General features: G+C 41.6%; 1 protein-coding gene across 8 annotated transcripts in view; it reads right to left on the bottom strand.

Annotated features, from left to right (window-relative positions):
* The window catches only part of MAP4K4 (mitogen-activated protein kinase kinase kinase kinase 4), a 164,338-nt gene that overhangs the window by 114,918 nt on the left and 29,967 nt on the right, over positions 1-19,453 (bottom strand). The window lies entirely within an intron of this gene.

A 19,453-nucleotide genomic window follows, 5' to 3' on the forward strand; every position in this document is an offset into this window, starting at 1 on the left:
CTTAAAGGGGTTGTCCAACTCTGGAAGCGATGCCAGCTCTGATCAGAAGACCAAAGACCACTGCATCGGTCAGGTGACTAGAAGACGTCGTCATCAGATGTTTCTCCAATGACGTGCTCTTCTAGTGACAGGATCGTTGCAGTCAATCACTGGCTGTAGTGGATCCTCTGACTTCCATGAAGAGCAGCCATTGCTTCCGATGCAGACCTCCGGTGAGGCCAATGCTATATCCGTGGTGGTTCTGGAAGAGTATGCTACAGGTTTTATTTTAAGGATATCCATGCATGAAGTGAAGAAAAAAACATTTCCTATATCTGACAACCACTTTAAAACTTAAGAAAATAAAAAAATATTTAGTAGAAATGCTGTACACATTAAGTCACAACTCTTAGCATGCAGGTTTTCCTCATAAGTAATGTCTGTCTGATGTTTGTATGCCCACTGCTTTAAATTAGTAATATCCCTATGGAGAAATAATTCAAGCTCTTTAAACCATTCATGTGTGTTCTCCAGAGTTGAGGACCGCACCACATGGGAAAGCTTTCCTGGAGTATTTATACCCCCTGATCAGTGCATGCCAAGTGTAATCCAAGGGGAACACCGTTTCTAGGAGAGGGAAAAGCAGAGGCGGACCCCAGCTGTGCCATTCCCGCACACATGCTCACTAGCATGCCATGATTCATTTACACATCCTCATCTACAAATTACACAAATCATCTGTAAAACCCATGCCAACAATGATGCAACTGCTTTGGCTCTAGTCACGTTGCATTTGGACATGTTTCATGTATACCTACACATAAAAAAAAAAAAAAAAAAGAAATCAAACATATCTCCACATGGACCATAAAACACTTTACAATTAGGATTTTGTTTATTTTTCTTTATGGGCCATCGTATGCCAAGAGCATGTCTTTATTGAAATGTTTGACACTCTATTCATTTGGCCATTCTATATGGAAGTACTGAGAAACTACAAAAAGAAAACCTCCTAAAGCTGATGAAAGCTATGCCTAAATATGATATATTAATATATATGTAGATTATTTTCCCCATTTTGCAGTACATGCTGTAGTACAGCAACGATGAATTAGATATGTAAAGTAGAAAATGAAAACAAAAGTGACAAATCATTCAGTGGATCCTACTAGAACGACAATATAACGCTCATTTCGACATCAGTCTACTGCCCCCTCCACCCAACCCCACAATCAGCCAGAAAAGCACATCTGTATTCTGCAGATAATGCTGGAAGGAAATGTGGATGTTACAGGAAGAGAGCTGGTAAATAAACAGATTGCTGATTACGCACTTACCTAGTGGAAGCCTAAATGGTGCCCTCACATTACATGGTCAGCCAGCCCTCAGAAAAGGAACAGTTCCAGAAGACAATGTAATGTGCACGGTGGGGTCTACTCTGCCCAGCAGACACTGCGGTGGAGATTAACCAGCTATATTGGATTTCAACATGAGCACTACTTCAGGTGTTTGGCACTAGCTTAACTTCCCTCTCCCCATTTATATCACTTGCACACTAAATCAAGCTAAAGGTGCACGTGTTCGGTGTCTACCTTAAGATCTCCGTGACATAAGGCTTTTGATGTGGGTTTTAAATCATTTAAAAAGATGTTTGGAGTAGTTTTGCTGCCATTTTAGATCTATGTGCAGTCCATAGATCTTAACAGCTCAATTGCGTATAAGGAAATCATGGAATAAGATATTGGATCACAGATATAATTTTATTTACCCGTCTATGACCTGTATGCATATATAGACAGCTTTGGAAGATTGATCCTACTGAAAGTTGTATACAGTCGTGGCCAAAAGTTGAGCCCAACACAAATTTTGGTTCTCAAAGTTTGGTGTCTGTTTTTAGATCTTTATCAGACGTTTCCATAGTTACTGAAGTACAACTATTAAGCATTTCATAAGATTTTATGCTTTAATTGACAAATACAACAAGTTCATGTAAATACTCAATATTTACTGTGTTGGCCCTTCTATTTCAAGGCTTTTACCAACGATTCAGGAGCAATTTGGTGATGAACGATGTTCTCCATTACACTGGAAAAAGCAATGTCACAAGGCAAAAGTGATAACCAAGTGGCTCAGTGAACAAAGCATTCCAATTTTTGGGTCCACAGCTAGGAAACTCCTAAGATCTCAATCCCATTAATGATTGGATTGTGATAAACTAGTAAGGCTAAGTGTGCACGATGCGTACCAATCTACGCCCCCCCGACGCTCCAGAATAGCCGCGGCGGCTTCCGTTCATTATGGAAACGAGCGGTGCCTCTTTTTTTTTTTTTTTTTTAAAAACTTGCGGACTTTCCTCAAAGAGGTTAGGTCTATAGGGAAAGTCAGCATGTGGACCCGCAAGAGAAATTGACATACTGTGGTCTGGAAAGACGCACCGAATGTCAGTTTTTGCAGTTGATCCGCAGGTGCCCAGAAACGCATAGTGGGCATGGGATTTTTAGAAATCCCATCCACTATGCTGTAACGTCTGGACACTGCATATTTGACGCTGCGACAAACCCACAGAGTCTCCGGATCATGTGCACATACCCTAATCAGTCTGAATTTTGCCTGGAAGCCAATATCCAGCAAGCCATTGCGAATAAAAGATGAAGTCCAGAGAAATAAGGGACAAAAGTGTAAATATTGAGTCTTTGCATAAACTTGATGTATTTGTCAATAGAAGTGTAAAAAACTTATGAAAGACTTATAAATTGTACTTCAGTAACCATAGAAACATCTGACTTAAAGATCTAAAAACACTGAAGCACCAAACTTTGCGGGAAAAAAAAAAAAAAAGAATGGTCAGCGTCAAACCTTTTGGCCGTGACTATGTAGATAGGTAGAACTCTAGTAAAAGTAAAGTCTGAAACGAACATCTGGCAGAGCTTTGATACAGTGAATGGCTTAATACCTCCCAATGAGGGAGAATAATTGTGTGTAAATTCTAATGACATCATTGAAATTCCTCAGCACAGTTTAATGCACAGGAGCTCTGTATTTCTAGAGCCAGCACCATAAAAGGCCTGCACAGAAATTGGTTAGCATTTGCTGCTGGCACCATATGGGAAAACAAAATGAGAAACAGCTTCCACACTGGCTGCCAGAACACGGTCACTGCTGAGCTGCACCCGGTCCTTATGAACCACTACCTGGGCATCAATCAGAGGGAAAGCCTCACCTACTGCTGGAGATTTACCATATTCAATACGGCAGATTAATGTCCACCAACAACTGAAATGGTTAAGAGACCTACAGTGACCGTTGCTCCAGCATCCCGATTATAAACCGGAGCCGTTCCCACAGAGTTGTTATGAAGAGATTTACATTCTCCTGGGAGACATCTGTGCCAAAATTTTAAGGCAAAAAAGAAACAGATCCTTTTCTTAAACCACCATTACAGATCCATTACAGAGGAATTTCTGAATCATGTAGAGGCTGACAAAATAGATACAATTTCTTTGTTTCTAGTTATTGAAATAGTATTTAACTAGCAACAGATCTATTAAAGCAGCATCATTACCTTATACAGTATTACAAAAGCACAATAGCCCTATTAAACCATTAACATGTGTGCCTCGGTAATGAAGGTATGGGCCCACAGCAGTAATGGCCAACGTATTACGGATTGGTACTATGACCAGTTACATGAAGGTTTAGTGCCATGGTAAGAATACAGGTAGGAACCATTGCAGATCCATCTTTTGTATTATACTGTAGATCTCATTTTATGATAATTAGCAGAACAATTCATCACTCCTGAACATTTTAGATTTTCTCACCTTTTTCTGATGATTGAAGTTCTGTGCAGATTTTTAATAATTGTAATCTGAGAATTTTTCAATTTTTTACAAGAAACAAATCATCAAGTATGTGAAATCTAGCTCTGTGCAGATTTTCAGCTGCATATTACAGAAGCACACTGAGCAGAATATTCACTATGTAGACTGAACGCTCTCCAGATTAGGAATCAGCAGCACGTCAATTTATACTGTGGATGTTACTGCAAATTGCATTGCGAACAAGTGAAATGCGTGGCGGAATCACACCATTTTTAGAACGAGACCTGCAGCAGTAATGCAACCCCCTGCACATACCCCAAGATTCCATACAGACGTGCGACCCCAGAGTTATGTCATGTGCTGGCCTTGGATGAAGATGTAGGACCATGGAGTGTTTCTGCTGATTTTCCACATGCTGGAAAACATCTTTGATGACACATTCTTGTCCTACGAGGGAAGTCCTTTAAGGCTATACAATGGTGGCTCTCTGAATAAAGGCACATTAGGCTGCGTGCCCACTATGCGTTTTTCAAGCGTTTTTGCATCGGAATTTCCGCAGCAAGAACGCTTAGTAATGCGTGCCCCATGGTCCCCAATGATAATCCGCATGTGCTACAATAAATCCGCATGGGTTTATAGTAGTTTGACCAAGTTAAGTAAAAAATAAAGATTATACTCACCTTCCGATGTCCTCCCGGTGTTTTCTGCGTCCGGTGTCTTGGGCAGCTCACGGTGGTGTGAAGGAACCGCGGTGACATCATTGGGTCATGTGACAGGTCACATGACTCCATGACGTCATGGCAGGTCCTTCACAAAACCGCGACCCATACAGCAGACCAGAAGAAGGGGAGAAAACACCGGGAGGACATCGGAAGGTAAGTATAATCTTTATTTTTTATTTTAAATTGTTTTTTTTAACAGGTTCTATGGTACCCAGGTCTGGATGAGAGTCTCCTCTTCTCCAGACCTGGGTACCATCCGCACATTGAACCGTGGGATATCCGCACGTACAGATGTAGTGATGCGGATGTCACGCGGTCCAATGCACGTCAATGGCGGTGAAAACGCCGCGCTTCCGCAAAATTAATGGACATGCTGCGTATTTTTCCGCAATGATAATCCGCAGCGGAAATTTCCGCAGCATGTGCACATGCGGATTATCATTGGGGACCATGGGGCACGTATTACCAAGTGCTTTTTAAGCATTTTTGCTGCAGAAATTCCGCGGCAAAAACGCTTGAAAAACGCATAGTGGGCACGCAGCCTAAGTTTATCTACTTGAGGAATGACAAAACTTCACAAGAGGATCAAACCCTCATTCTGAACAGACTATTAATTCCAGAGCAGTGCACTTCATCCTTTCAACAGCGCTGACAAGCATCCATAAAACTGCACCTAAAGGAATGCAAGCGCTTTACTGTGTTATTCATTTTATACAGGATGATATGGAGGCAGAGTCCGAATCAGAACATGGCAGAGTCATCTCAGGTGCACAGCAACAGAGACAGCCAAACAGCTTTGGGCTCAGGCACAGCTGCTAGCAGAGTCTCAGGTCATTCAATTCTCTCATCTTTAGTAACTATCCAAGGGACACAAATGTAGTCAGGACATTCTCATGAATGAGTGTTACCAAGAACCCTAGCAGGCTGCCGATCACCACACAAATGAGCAAAATGCTTGTCCATCAGGTGAAGGGAACAATTAGTTTGCAGGAAAGATCATAGTTCTCATATTGCCCTGAGTAAACAGAATTCATGCTGCCGAGAATAATGACAACCTAGGCGTGCTGAACAATCTATTACAGATCATTCACTGCCCATCTGAAGCTGGCTCAGCTTAAGCAAATAGGCCATTAAAAGACCACCAACCAGCAAGCCCATTGCCAGTTTAAAGTTGAAATGAACCTTAACTCTGTACTTTCCTACCAATGATGGGTGCCCATGGAGTGGTCTGTAACGACTTCCTGTATAGGGGGCCCCTTCTTTCTCAAGACGATGTGTTCTCTTATCACCCTCCCCAAGTCTAGCGCTGCGCTTTGTGAGCTCAGCAGTGCTGCCGAATTGATGGCATGAGCCTCCGAGCTCGCCAATTAGCTGCAGTGCTGTCAAAATTACGTCAACTCTACGGACAATAAACTGGAACTCTGCGTTAGACATGGATAGGTTGAGTAATGGATTGTTTTTTTGGAGGGTTTTCATGAATTAAGGCAAGGGTTCAATGGTTTTGTGAAACTAAAAATCTCCTTGGAGCCCGACCCCTGCCTCAGGACCTCTCCCTGCTCTAAGTAGCTCGGACAGGCTCACAATGACGCTTAGCAGCGGTCTGCAGCACACACTGCGTATGTCTACTTGTGCAGCGCACTGCTCTGACGCCAGCATATGTATGAACAGTGGAGTGCCTGCATCCTACAAATCAGCGATTTACACAAATTCCCTGTAAGAAAAAAAAAGTTATCCAGCACAGAAAACATACAGGGCAGTTTGCTTAGCTCACTAGATTCACAAAGTTAAGCATTTCAAGCAATAACCATGTTTTCTTAAAGGGCCAGTGCTCACATTACCTTTCTACAATGAAGGAAAAACAGAGTAAATATTTTATTTATTTTTTATTTTTTTAAGTGCAATGAATATATAAAATTACTATATTATATATGAAGAAGACTATTGCACAAATTAAAATGCTATTCCTAACTGATCCAGTTTTCTATGTATATACAGTATGAGGAAGGTTTAAAACTTAACCGATATCAATTATACAATTATGCACAAATCTTGGAATTTGATGCCATACTAGTCTTTGTCTCATTGCATGCAGTCTTCTGTTTCAGTTCTCACTTTTTCCTTACGGACTGGGGGAACAGAAATAGCATACCCTGGGGTATTCTTTAGTCAGTAAGCCACTCCATGTAAAATTAAGGAATGCAAGTGTTTATGAGCAACATCTATAAAAGGTGTCGCCATAAAACTATGTTGCTGTAGGGATCTGATACATCAACTTCAAAAGAGGGGAGAGCTCCTTAATGCAACAATAAAACAAAAAGTCAGAAAATAGGGAGAAGGTTTTCTAGCTAGTAGCTAAGTCTCACTCATTTCTGTATGTGCAACATGTACATATGCATTTATTAAAATCCAAATAAAAGCAAATCGAATTTTTATATATATATATATATATATATATATATATATATATATATATATATATATATATATATATATATATATATATATATATATATATATATATATATATATATATATATACACATATATATATATATATATATACATACACATATACACATATACACACATACATACATACATACATACATACATACAGTACAGACCAAAAGTTTGGACACACCTTCTCATTTAAAGATTTTTCTGTGTTTTCATGACTATGAAAATTGTACATTCACACTGAAGGCATCAAAACTATGAATTAACACACACACACATACATATACATATACATATATATATATATATATATATATATATATACAAACACACAAACCAGAGAAACCTGGCCAGCACCTCCTAGTGTGGACTGGTGCCAGCTGCTGTAACTATAAAATATATCAAAGAATACAGCAGCACTCCATATGGCCAAGATACGTCTTAATGAAAACGTTAGACCTAAACTGTTTTGCTCAGCAACAAGTACTTACAAAAAACAAAGGTTTTTAGCGCATAAATTGGCCAATTCATGTGTGCCCATCAACCACGGCAAGGTAACCTCCCCCTGATGGGTAACTACTCTGCCTTACATGCCACTCTTGGGCTACAAGCCTACAACTAAACGGACAAACATGTCTTCTGGCCTAAAAACACCTACATTTAAAGGGCAAGCAGAGCTGTTTATACAACACCTGCACTAAAAACCTTCGTTTTTTGTAAGCACTCGTTGCTGAGCAAAACAGTTTAGATCTAACATTTTCATCAAGACGTATCTTGGCCATATGGAGTGCTGCTGCATTCTTTTAAGATAGATATATACACACACACACAATTCTATGCCAAGTACCACAATTTATCTATGGATTTAAGGGTTGCGTTGTGATTCCAGGTACAACACCTTTTTAAACCTAGATATGCAGAGATATTTATATAAAAAAAATAAACAACAACAAACAAAACTACAAACATAATCAGTGGCCAATGAATTCATAAAAAAAAACATTAAAAACAGTTATCTATATTTTAATTTAACACCCATTAAACTAGTTTGGCCCAGAACCGTTCTTATGCATATTTCGCTTCACATCAAAGTTATCATAGGTCGACTAACCATAAACTGAGGTGGAAAAGCTCAGCATCAGGCATTCTGGAGTCCTATGTAAACACAGCTGCCAGAGACAGTGGTCAGAGGTGCAGCTGCTGGCCATGCTCTGCTATAAAACCTGAGCGCTTCATGCCTTCTCACCCAGTGCACCAAAAGGGGCTGTCACTACTCGGCAACCCCTTCTTAAAGTGCACCTATCAGCAGGATTGTGCTCCGTAAACTACATACACTGTCAGGTGGGCGACATTACACTGATTAAAATGATACCTTGGTTGATCAAATCTGTCCTGTGGTTCTTGTGTAATCTTTACTTTCAGTTTGGAGATAATGAAATGCTCGTGCTTTGGGGCGACCTGTGGGGGGGGGGGGGGGGGCTCAGCTTACATATTCATCTGTATGCTCTTATGGCAGCTCACTGTGCCTTCACTGACCTGCCTCACTGAGCTGTCATAAGAGCATACAGGTAAATATGTAAGCAGAGCATCAGATAGAGCGCCCCCCACAGGCCGCCCCGAAGCACAAGCGTATCATTGTCTCCAAACTGAAAGTAAAGACTACACAAGAACTACAGGACGGATTTCATCAACCAAGGTATCAAATAAATCAGTGTAATGGAGCCCACCTAACAGTGTATGTAGTTTACTGAGCACAATCCTGCTGACAGGTGCGATTTATATGCAATAGTGACAGATAAAACAACAATGCATACTCACCTTACAAGTGGCACCGAAAGAGTAGAAATTGATAGCTTATGGTTAATGGCTGGGTATTTTTTGCATGACCCTAAAGCAAATAATATGCACACATTCTCAGCAAAACATGAGGCCCCGATAAATCAACGTGACTTCACCAAATTACTGGCATAAAGAAATTTGAAAAGTTGCAATATTTTTGTGCAACTCGAAATTCCGCAAATTTTTTGCAACTTGGTATTTTCACGCCTGTTTTGGCCAGAGTGTGGATGGGAAAGGGTATGGTGAATCCCGCCCATCACATGCTTCAAAAGCTACCCACTTTAGTGGTGAAACTTTTCCACACTTCTATATAGTAAGGATGCCTTCACATATTGCAGCCATGGTTCATTGGTTTTGCCACAAATGTGGTAAAGCTATAGCGTTTTCCCACAATTTGGGCTAAGAAAATACATTGTGGCCACAATTGTGATGGCAGCTGAGTAATTCCTATTCGTTTCAAAGTTAAAAAGTAGAAATAAACTGACAAAACATTTCATCCATCGCAATTAGCACCAAGTGCCTTCATGTCAGCAGGGATGACTGAGAAAGCAGAGTTAAAGATCTGCGAGTAGATGTAGATGAATCAATTTGCAGAACCCAAATCCAGCGGCCTGGTCAGTATTTCGGCTGCTGGACGGGAACCTTGAGAGACACCTCCTATGTGATGGGATCTGCTGCTCCTCTTTTAATCAGTAAATCTGGTCTGCCGTTATTGTTGTGGCATGACAACACACACACACACACACAATCGCATAAGGTTGTCTAATCAGAAGAGGAGCTAGGGATATGGACAGGCAGGAGGCAATCCTCAAGGCTCCATCCAGCGGCCATGGAATAATGACCCGCTGCTGGACCTTTATTTGTGAGATCACTGCATAAAATGGATTTTGTGGTAAAGTTCAGACTTAATACACATTTGTCTCAGCATTTTTAAAAAGCCATGAAAAAAAAAAAAAAAAAAAACATTTAAAAAACCCTTTTTTTCTACTTTTCTCCAAACATTTTGGGCAGCAATTTTTATGTTGTGCCATTTTTAAGGGTTCCTCTAAAGCAGTGGTCCCCAACCTTTCTGACCTTGAGAGCCACATTCAGCTCCTGCCCATCTCACAGTAGTGGCAACCAAAGACCCCATTACAGGTATAAATGATGACCAAAACTTTTCCATGGAGATCACAATGAGGCAGTATAACAAGATCCAGGATTCCCACTTCAAACACCCCCACCACACTGTCACATCCAGCTTCAAGCACCTCCTCTGACAGGTAGTATCATCTGGTCTCCAGCGTACCATATTCAAATAATCTCTAAACCCCTAATTATATGTGCACTCAGATCTCTTCTTCTGTGCAGGCCTACTCACAAAATTCACCATTTTCAGGATTTCATGCGCATTTAAATATGCAGCATGTCCATTCTTTGTGCGGATTTGCCAGCATTTTTCCTACATAATGCATTGCAAAAAAAAAAAAAAGGCATCAAAAATGCAGCATTTTTGCTTCCAAAAGGTGCAGAACCTTGCAGAAATTTCTGCTCGCAAACACTGATCGTGCACACATAGCCTAAATCTCCCCAATGAAAATATACTCATTTCTATAAAATTATTCTAACTAGATATGCTTTTCTTACACTGCCACCAGCAATTTCATCTTTATATCCGGTTTTCTGAAAACAATTGAATGAAATAGGAAGCACATGTTTCTCCAGGATGGATGACTGCAGAACAATGCAGTGCCCTGTCATAGCTGGATAGCAGCAAGCACCCTCAGCACAGAGCAGCTCTTTAATGGAGATCACATGTTAATGTCTGGGAGTTCACATAGTATGATGTAACCCATGCTTAGCTCTATCTGGATCAGTCAAAGCCAACATCATGAAGGCTTGGACTCTCATTTGGGCATGTACCAGTGTTAGGCAAACAATTTGGCCAGCTTCTCACTGGACTCTGGTTCAGCCCAGACAGCCATGTGACCACAACAGATCATCTCTGGCCGAAGGGATGATTAGTTCTTGACTACTTGAGAAAGTTGCTGAAGAATTATATTAATATTTACGGCTACTTGAATACACGGCAACTTTGCTCAGATAAAAACAAATCAAAATATTATTAAGAAAATACTTGTGAGCTGGTTAAAAAAAAAATTTCAAGAATCTGACCTAGAGTTTATCTTCTTTCCAAAAGAAGGGGGAGGTGGGAACTCAAAGCAAACAGGGATTTTCTCCTCTGCTGATGGTGCAAAGAGCACAGAGCAGAAACTTTCCTTCTCCTATTTGTGTTCACAGTGTGAATATAAACATTGGCTGTCTTCAAAACAAAGCCAGATAAATGGAGCGGCTGCTGTCATACAAGGTCACACCAAGGTTGGCCAGGAACACAGTATGAAGCTGCAATCATGTGTTCAGAGTGGATCAACTGTTATAGGGACACGTGGTGGGGGCTGGGGCATTGTAAGGAATATCTGAAAAACTTGGAGATCAGTAGTCCTCAATACCAAAACAAGTTCATGGTCTAAAGAAGTTTCACTTAAAAGATTTGTCTAAGCTTCTTTCTTCAGAAGTGCACCTCTCCTCCGCCTCCCGGTTTCCTGCTTGTCGGGTAGGTGGTGGGAGAACAGTGAACTTTTGATTGACAGTTCGGCCAACAGCATGGTCACTCTGCTCGTAATCAGTGTGCTCTCCCATGTTGCAAGTAGAGGTAGCTTTGCCTCGGCAGCATCTGAGGAGCGTAATGGCATTGAAGCTGGTCAGGTCCATTCAGATTCAGAGCAGTGCTTGCAAGCTGTAGAGCAACGTTTGCACTCCTTGCCTAAGAAACCTACCAGCTCTGAGCCCTCATAATTGGCATAGCTTGAACCTTATGGACCCAGTGCAATATTTCCAACATGGCCCGCAACTATCACAGATCTTTAATAACATTGCTCTTTTCATATGGGCCAAAACTTTTGGGCACCTCTAGTTTCCAGGGCCTACATTTTGCTGCAACCACTATAGTTACGCTCCTGGTGGAAGTAGCCTAGGCAATAAGTAGTAATCATCTTCTTTCTTTGTAGTAAACTATAAACTTACATTTTTAATAAACAGGTAAATGGCAAAGTTGATTGTTTTTACAAGCACTATGCATTTTAACCCATTTAAGAAGTTGCGACAAACGCTTAAAAAATAAAAATAAAAAAAAGTATTTTACTGGGATTAATTTTCTATCCGGCAACAGTATATAATACAGTTAGGTTAACTAATCCTCTGCAGGTCCAGGAATGCCTCCCAGTCACTGCAGTCAGTCTTTGTTGACAGGCTGCAGCCAGGATGTGATGACTAGAATGCACCTGACCACTGCGACCCATCGCTGGGCTCAGAAGTCTGGTGCAGTCTACACTGACATCACCACTGAGCCCAGTGATCGGCTGCAGCTCTCACTGCACTGAAGTCATGATGTCACTGCTGCAACAGTGAAGATGTATTAGGTTAAGTTTACCTTAACAGTATAAAAATAGAATTAGGTTAAGAAAATTAATTCTGGATAACCCCATTAAGGCCGGGATCAGACGAGAACATGAACGAGTGTCCAATTTTCATCCATAAGCCATTAGTGTATCCGTATTTACACAATAGTTTAAAATGTACATAATCAAATACAATTTCCTAAGATAATAATGGCAATGTAGCCTTAAAAAAAAAAAAAAAAAAAAAAAAAAAACACTGATGCAATAAGAATGACCCGTATGGGATCAGATTCATACTTGAATAGACGAGTCTAATCCAAAATACAAAAGAATAGTGCATGTTACCATTTATTTTTTCCCCACACGGCACACTCGTTATTATAATCAGATACTGCATTTTACAAATGAAAGTGACTATCCAGAGCGACAATCAGAATAGTTATTGCTAGCAGTATTGATGCAAATTCATATATTTATACATATAGGGGGAGATTTCAACCAGATAAATGCGCTACAATTCAGTCTTTCATGAATTATACCAAATTTATGTTTGGGGTTTTTTTAAGACAATTTCTGCACGTTGTCCTACAAGGGAGCATGGCTTAGCAGAAAAGAAATAGCCAAAATTTCTAGAACAAAGGAAGCCAATTAATAGATTATGTAAAAGACTGGACAGCCTAAAGATACACCACAGTTGTCAAGTAGCATGAGCCACTGATCAAGGGTCTCAAACATGCAGCCCCCAAGGCTCCATTATGCAGCCCCATGCCCCTGAGCTCCCGAGACAATCACACGTCTAGGGAGTCAGGGGGCCGCTGATGTCAGCGCTTGTTTTTGGCTGAATGTTCGTCCGAGGACACATACATTTAACTGAATTGTATCTCGCCACAGAGACCTGCTTGCTCTCTGCACCACAATACCTATACCAGTCACCGTCAGGGTAGTTGTGCCAGTCCCAGCAGCACATGATGTCACTGCCATCATGTGGGGAGGAGGAAGAGGACGCTCCTCGCCAAAGGAGCGAGGTCAGATGAGAACATTTTTTTGTAATGTGCATGTTAAAAACTGCATATTTGGAACATTACTACAAGAAAGGGAGTAGAATGGGGGGACATCACTACAAGATGTGGACATTGTAAACAAAGTGAGAAGGAGGGACCACTCAATAGTTGGGATCAATCTGTAGAAAGCAAATAATGATTTAAGCAAAGAAAGAGAAAAAGAAACGTGCAATGTACACAGGGGTCACCATAAATACATGAAATTTTTTTGGAACAAGCAGAAAAAAAAAAAAAAAAAAAAAGGCTAAAAACATTTTAAAATGTCAAACATTGACAAAGGTAACCAATCCCGGAATGAGGCTGAACCCCGTTTCACAAGCAACCAAATATATAGATAGCAAAGTTCTATATAATGCAGTATGCCATTAATCTCAGGAACAAAAAAAACTTTTATATTTGCACATGTGGTCAGCCATAGATATGCATTATTACCACGCAAGATGATCATAGCAAGACAAAATATGTGTCGCCAAATATACGATATGTTTAGGTCTGAACTGTTCAATAATACAGATGGGAGACTGCAATAAGCACAATGCCCCAAAGCATACAGTCCCTGATAACATACAGACCCTAACAAATAACGCACAACTCTAAAGATCCACCAGAACAAAATAATTACCAAATAAATGTTATGCTGCAAAGATATATAATGCACTAGGAGATGAAAGTTTAAAAGACTTCAAAAAAATATTAAGGAGCCTATGTTATGGTAACGTAACACTATTGTGTCCACACTATCTACCAAATACATTGCACTGAACAAAGGATAAAGTGCAGCAAATAGTGCAAGACACGTAATAATGTCAGCACAAAACTACCGGAGACCTATAAAGTGCGTGGTGCAGCAGAAAGTCCTGGATTGAGAGATGGCTGACAGAGAATGACGGGGAAAGAGTGCCCGACGCGTGTCAGCATCCATTGTGGTTTCCTCAGGGGCCTTTGCTTAAAAGATGGGGACATTGCTACAAGATGGGACCAGGATGGCGACACTGCTCCAAAAAAGAGGACATTTCTACAAGAAGTAGGATGGTGACACTACTACAAGATGGGACGAGGGTGGGGGCATTACTACAAGAAGGGACAAGGATGGGTGACATTACTACAAAAAGGGGGAAGAGGATGGAGATATTACTAGATGGGGCCATTATTCCAGGACAGGGTACATTACTACAAAATGGAGACCAGGATGGGTGACATTATTACAGGATTTAGACCAGAATTACTATGTGGAACTAATTGTTAAACAATATTACTGTATTGGGCTGATTGGGGGGGAGACATTAAAAAAAAAAAAATCTAAATTAAAAAGTCATTCAAAATAAAAATATTTTGCCACTAAAAATGATGTTTTATGTAAAAAAGAAAACTTGTCTCATAAAGCATGTGATATACACCATTAAACTAAAAATATGTAAAAAATGGTACAAGATGATCAAATAGTCATATAGAACAAAAATGGCATCACTGAAAAAAATCATCTTATCACGAACGTGGCCTGTCAAATTTACATTTTTACTACGTGTCGCCCATTTACCTGGCTGAGTTTGGGACCCCTGGTCTAGACCATCTTAAAATGCAAGTTTGCACTAAGAATTAGTACTAACAAATAGAAGTGCAGTTTAGTAAAAAAATATATGCATATGCATAAATAAAAGCTACCCATATCAATACAATGTCTTTTAATGTCAGCATTTCTACGCATATTTCATTCAGGACAAGCCTGGTGTCAAAGATGAAGCACCTCTGGCCACTGAACAATGACTAAAGCACAGGAAGCTGGAAATAAACCTGAGTCAGAAGATCCAGTTTATAATGAGTCAGGCACCTCCAGCACAAAGCTATGTGAGCTATGACGTTAACAGGATAAGGGCGTGATAGCCAAGAAGATCATTTCTCTTCTTCCCCTGCAACAGCATCCGTATTGAGAATGTACCTGGAGCAGACAGACGTAGTGCTGGTATCACACAACATGCAAACCCAAGGCTGGTAGAAACATGGTAGAGAAAGTCCACCATTCCTGGTGTGGTGTGTTCTCATTCGCACAGTGGTCTAGTCTATTAGGCAGTTAACCCCAGGTTTACGCTCTTGTTTGACTCCTGCTTTAAACCAGTGCAACAGAAAACAAATCCCTTAATATTCTTATTGTGGTTCACTTATGCCATAGATGTCAAACTCTGGCCCGTGGGCCAAATCTGGCCCGCAAGGTGATTATATTTGGCCCTCAACACTAGAACCACCACCCCTATGTGGGTGCCATTATACTGCATGGAGGACTATGTGGGGCCCATTATACTGCATGTAGGACTATGTGGGACCCATTATTCTGTATGGAGGACTATGTGGGGCCCATTATACTGCATGTAGGACTATGTGGGACCCATTATTCTGTATGGAGGACTATGTGGGGCCCATTATACTGCATGTAGGACTATGTGGGGCCCATTATTCTGTATGGATGACTATGTGGGGCCCATTATTCTATATGGAAGACTATGTGGTGCCCATTATACTGCATGGAGGACTATGTGGGGCCCATTATACTGCATGTAGGACTATGTGGGGCCCATTATACTGCATGTAGGACTATGTGGGGCCCATTATACTGCATGTAGGACTATGTGGGGCCCATTATACTGCATGTAGGACTATGTGGGGCCCATTATACTGCATGTAGGACTATGTGGGGCCCATTATACTGCATGTAGGACTATGTGGGGCCCATTATACTGCATGTAGGACTATGTGGGGCCCATTATACTGCATGTAGGACTATGTGGGGCCCATTATACTGCATGTAGGACTATGTGGGGCCCATTATACTGCATGTAGGACTATGTGGGGCCCATTATACTGCATGTAGGACTATGTGGGGCCCATTATACTGCATGTAGGACTATGTGGGGCCCATTATACTGCATGTAGGACTATGTGGGGCCCATTACTCTGTATGGAAGACTATGTGGGGCCCATTACTCTGTATGGAAGACTATGTGGGGCCCATTACTCTGTATGGAAGACTATGTGGGGCCCATTACTCTGTATGGAAGACTATGTGGGGCCCATTACTCTGTATGGAAGACTATGTGGGGCCCATTACTCTGTATGGAAGACTATGTGGGGCCCATTACTCTGTATGGAGGACTATGTGGGGCCCATTACTCTGTATGGAGGACTATGTGGGGCCCATTATTCTATATGGAGGACTATGTGGGGCCCATTAATCTGTATTGAGGGCTGTGTGGGGCCGATTATGCTGTATACTGGGTTGGCCCGCAACTTTGTCAAAGTTTTTTATTTTGGTCCTCTGTGTGTTTGAGTATGACAGCCCTGACTTGTGCTTTCTTTCTTAGTAAACAGAATTAAAGTGAATCTGTCACCCACTGGGCTATACAGACCTCTACTATGGGCATACAGGGTATAGAAAAGTAAATCTATACATATCTGTATGGCCCATAGTAGAGGTCTGATTGCAGAGAAAAGTGCTTTAATTGATTCTTTATTCCACAGGCTTGGCGTCCGGGGGACACCAAGCAAACCGCTCCTATCTGCTTATTATTCCCCTAAATCCCCGCCTCTCTGCTTAATTCTCATATTCTCCCCCTCCCCTGCACGTCACAGGGCCCTGTGATGTGCACTGTGCTCCCTGACTTCCCGGGCATACGCAAAGCGCCGCTCACATAGAGCTCACAGAGCGCGCTTTGCTTCATCGCGGCCCCTTCTACCTGTGCACTGCGCCGCAGGTTTCTATTGCACAAGCGCCAGGGGGTTCACTGTCACTTTCCGGCGCCTGCACAATAGAAACCTGCAGCGCAGAGCACAGGTAGACTGTGTTAATTCATAGTTTTGATGCCTTCAGTGTGAATGTACAATTTTCAAAGTCATGAAAATACAGAAAAATCTTTAAATGAGAAGGTGTGTCCAAACTTTTGGTCTGTACTGTAATATATATATATATATAAATAAAAAACAGTCGCCTTCTATACATGACATTGCCCAAGACTTGGCGCACGTTTAAAGACATGAATCCATGGGAAATAAAGAAACAAACCACTTAACAATATAATTGTATTACATTTCTGCACCGTGCCCTGCTGTGGGAACAAGTTCTGCAAACACTCCACTGTGTACATAAGGACTCACTAGTGGCAGAGCACAAACCTAGCAATGGATTTGTGTTCAGCACTACAAGTGGGGTTTGGGGTTTTGGTTTTTATTATGCCAATGGATTCATGTTCAGGGAATCCAAGTTAGTCTGGGGCCACATGGTGACTTTCTCCAAAGATCGACCTATCCCCGGCTACATCCATGTAGGTAAATGGCTTTGTGACCTGCAGGGTACTGTGACTGCAACGAGCAAAATACAAAAAAAAATCCAACATATTTTTACTTTTTGGTGATTTGTCTCGGTTACAAAACCCTGTGGGCTGCAATGCGAGCCCATTCACCTGCATTATGCAGCCATGAAACAATGTCCTAGAGCGATCTTTGGCTGCGTGCCATGTGGTGGTGAGCCGCTGTGCAGCCCCATGACGTGCTCTCTTCCTGCACAACATTCTAGCTTTTCATTTTGAAAACCAAGTCCTCTGTATCACACTAAGGATATGATCACGGTTTTGCCACACGTCAGTGGCTGTGGCGGCTTTTGTATGAAGCAGATGAGTCGCTTTGTGCTCTGTTGGACCTCCTTTTTAGCAGTGTCAGCATTTTTTTGAGGCAGGTACAAAAATGTTACCCATTTTTGTGCCCACCTCAAAAAACACAGATTCATTAGGGTACGTTTACTTCTGCTGCGTACATGCGTTACGCAAAAAACACGCCTATTACAGTTCCAGCTAAGTATCTGGGATTCTCTAAATCTCATGCCTACTGTGTTTTTTTTTTTTTCTCTGTCTAAACGGACCTGCGATGTGTTTTTAATATCTGCAGCATGACAATATATTTTTAAAGAAGTTGGCCACAACTTTTTATTATGCCCCCAATGTATCCCCCCGGGGTCCATAACTATATTTGTAATTACCTTCTGTTGCAGGTTCTGCCTATGAGCGGCGCTATAGGTGGCCGCTCACAAGCATCACGTGACCCAGAGCTGATGTGACGTCAAGTGAGGCGTGACTCAGCGCTGGGGTCCCCGAGGTAGTTGCTGGGTTGTGGGCGGGGTTAACCCCCGCGTCACACCCAGCATCCACCGCGCGCTTTCCCAATGAATGGGGAGAGGCACAGCGCGCGGTGGATGCTGGGTGTGACGTGCGGGGTAACCCCACCCACAACCCAGCATCCACCAGTGGAACACAGAAGAAGAACCCTCGGCTGCAGCCTGGACTTGTCATGACGTCAGCGGATGTCAGCACCGGGGGTCACGTGATATCTGTGAGCGGCCAGCGATAGCGCCGCTCACAGGCAATAAGGACAGCAGAAGGTAATTACAAAAACACTTATGGGCCCCGGGGGATACATTGGGGAGGGGATAATAAATAGTGGACAACCCCTTTAAGCAATTATGCGTTATATTTGTAGATTTTCCCCATAGACTTGAATTAGATGAGGGACATCCGCAGATAAAGGAGAGAAAAAAAAAAAGCAGCATGTGTGGTTTAAATAGACTTTGGACCGATTGACGTGTGGCAAAAAATGTGATGTGAACCCGTCCTTATTGTGCACAAAGCCAATATACAACAGTGTCTACTACGAACACTGTAGAATAGAGACATTTCCTAAGCACATAATACACCATATAATAATGCAAAAAAATAATAATCTAAGCAAGTAGCAAAAGATAAAGAAAATATCATCCACAAACAAAGAATATAAGAGATGAATCCGGTCACCGATTCTCAACGTCTATCTCCATAGCAACCTCCCATGCATGTGCTAGTTATTTTTATCTACTCGAGCACTTTTTCAGTAGACTTTATATTTTAATGCAGCTTAAAGCACCACTCCAGCGAGTTTTTTCTTTCAGCACTGGAGTGGCGCTTTGCATTTAAGTCCCCTTCCCCAGTTCTTATACTCATCTTCAACTTTTACCAACGCCGCAACGGTCCACGGTGCCATATTGTGCCCATAACTTCTGACAGACGAAAATTAGAAGTTATGTCACAAGAGATCAATACAAGACTATGAGAGCCAGAACGCCC

Source organism: Phyllobates terribilis, unplaced genomic scaffold (genome assembly GCF_046119375.1).
Source record: "Phyllobates terribilis strain yellow unplaced genomic scaffold, ASM4611937v1 Scaffold_2__4_contigs__length_985480577, whole genome shotgun sequence".
Classification (NCBI taxonomy): domain Eukaryota; kingdom Metazoa; phylum Chordata; class Amphibia; order Anura; family Dendrobatidae; genus Phyllobates; species Phyllobates terribilis.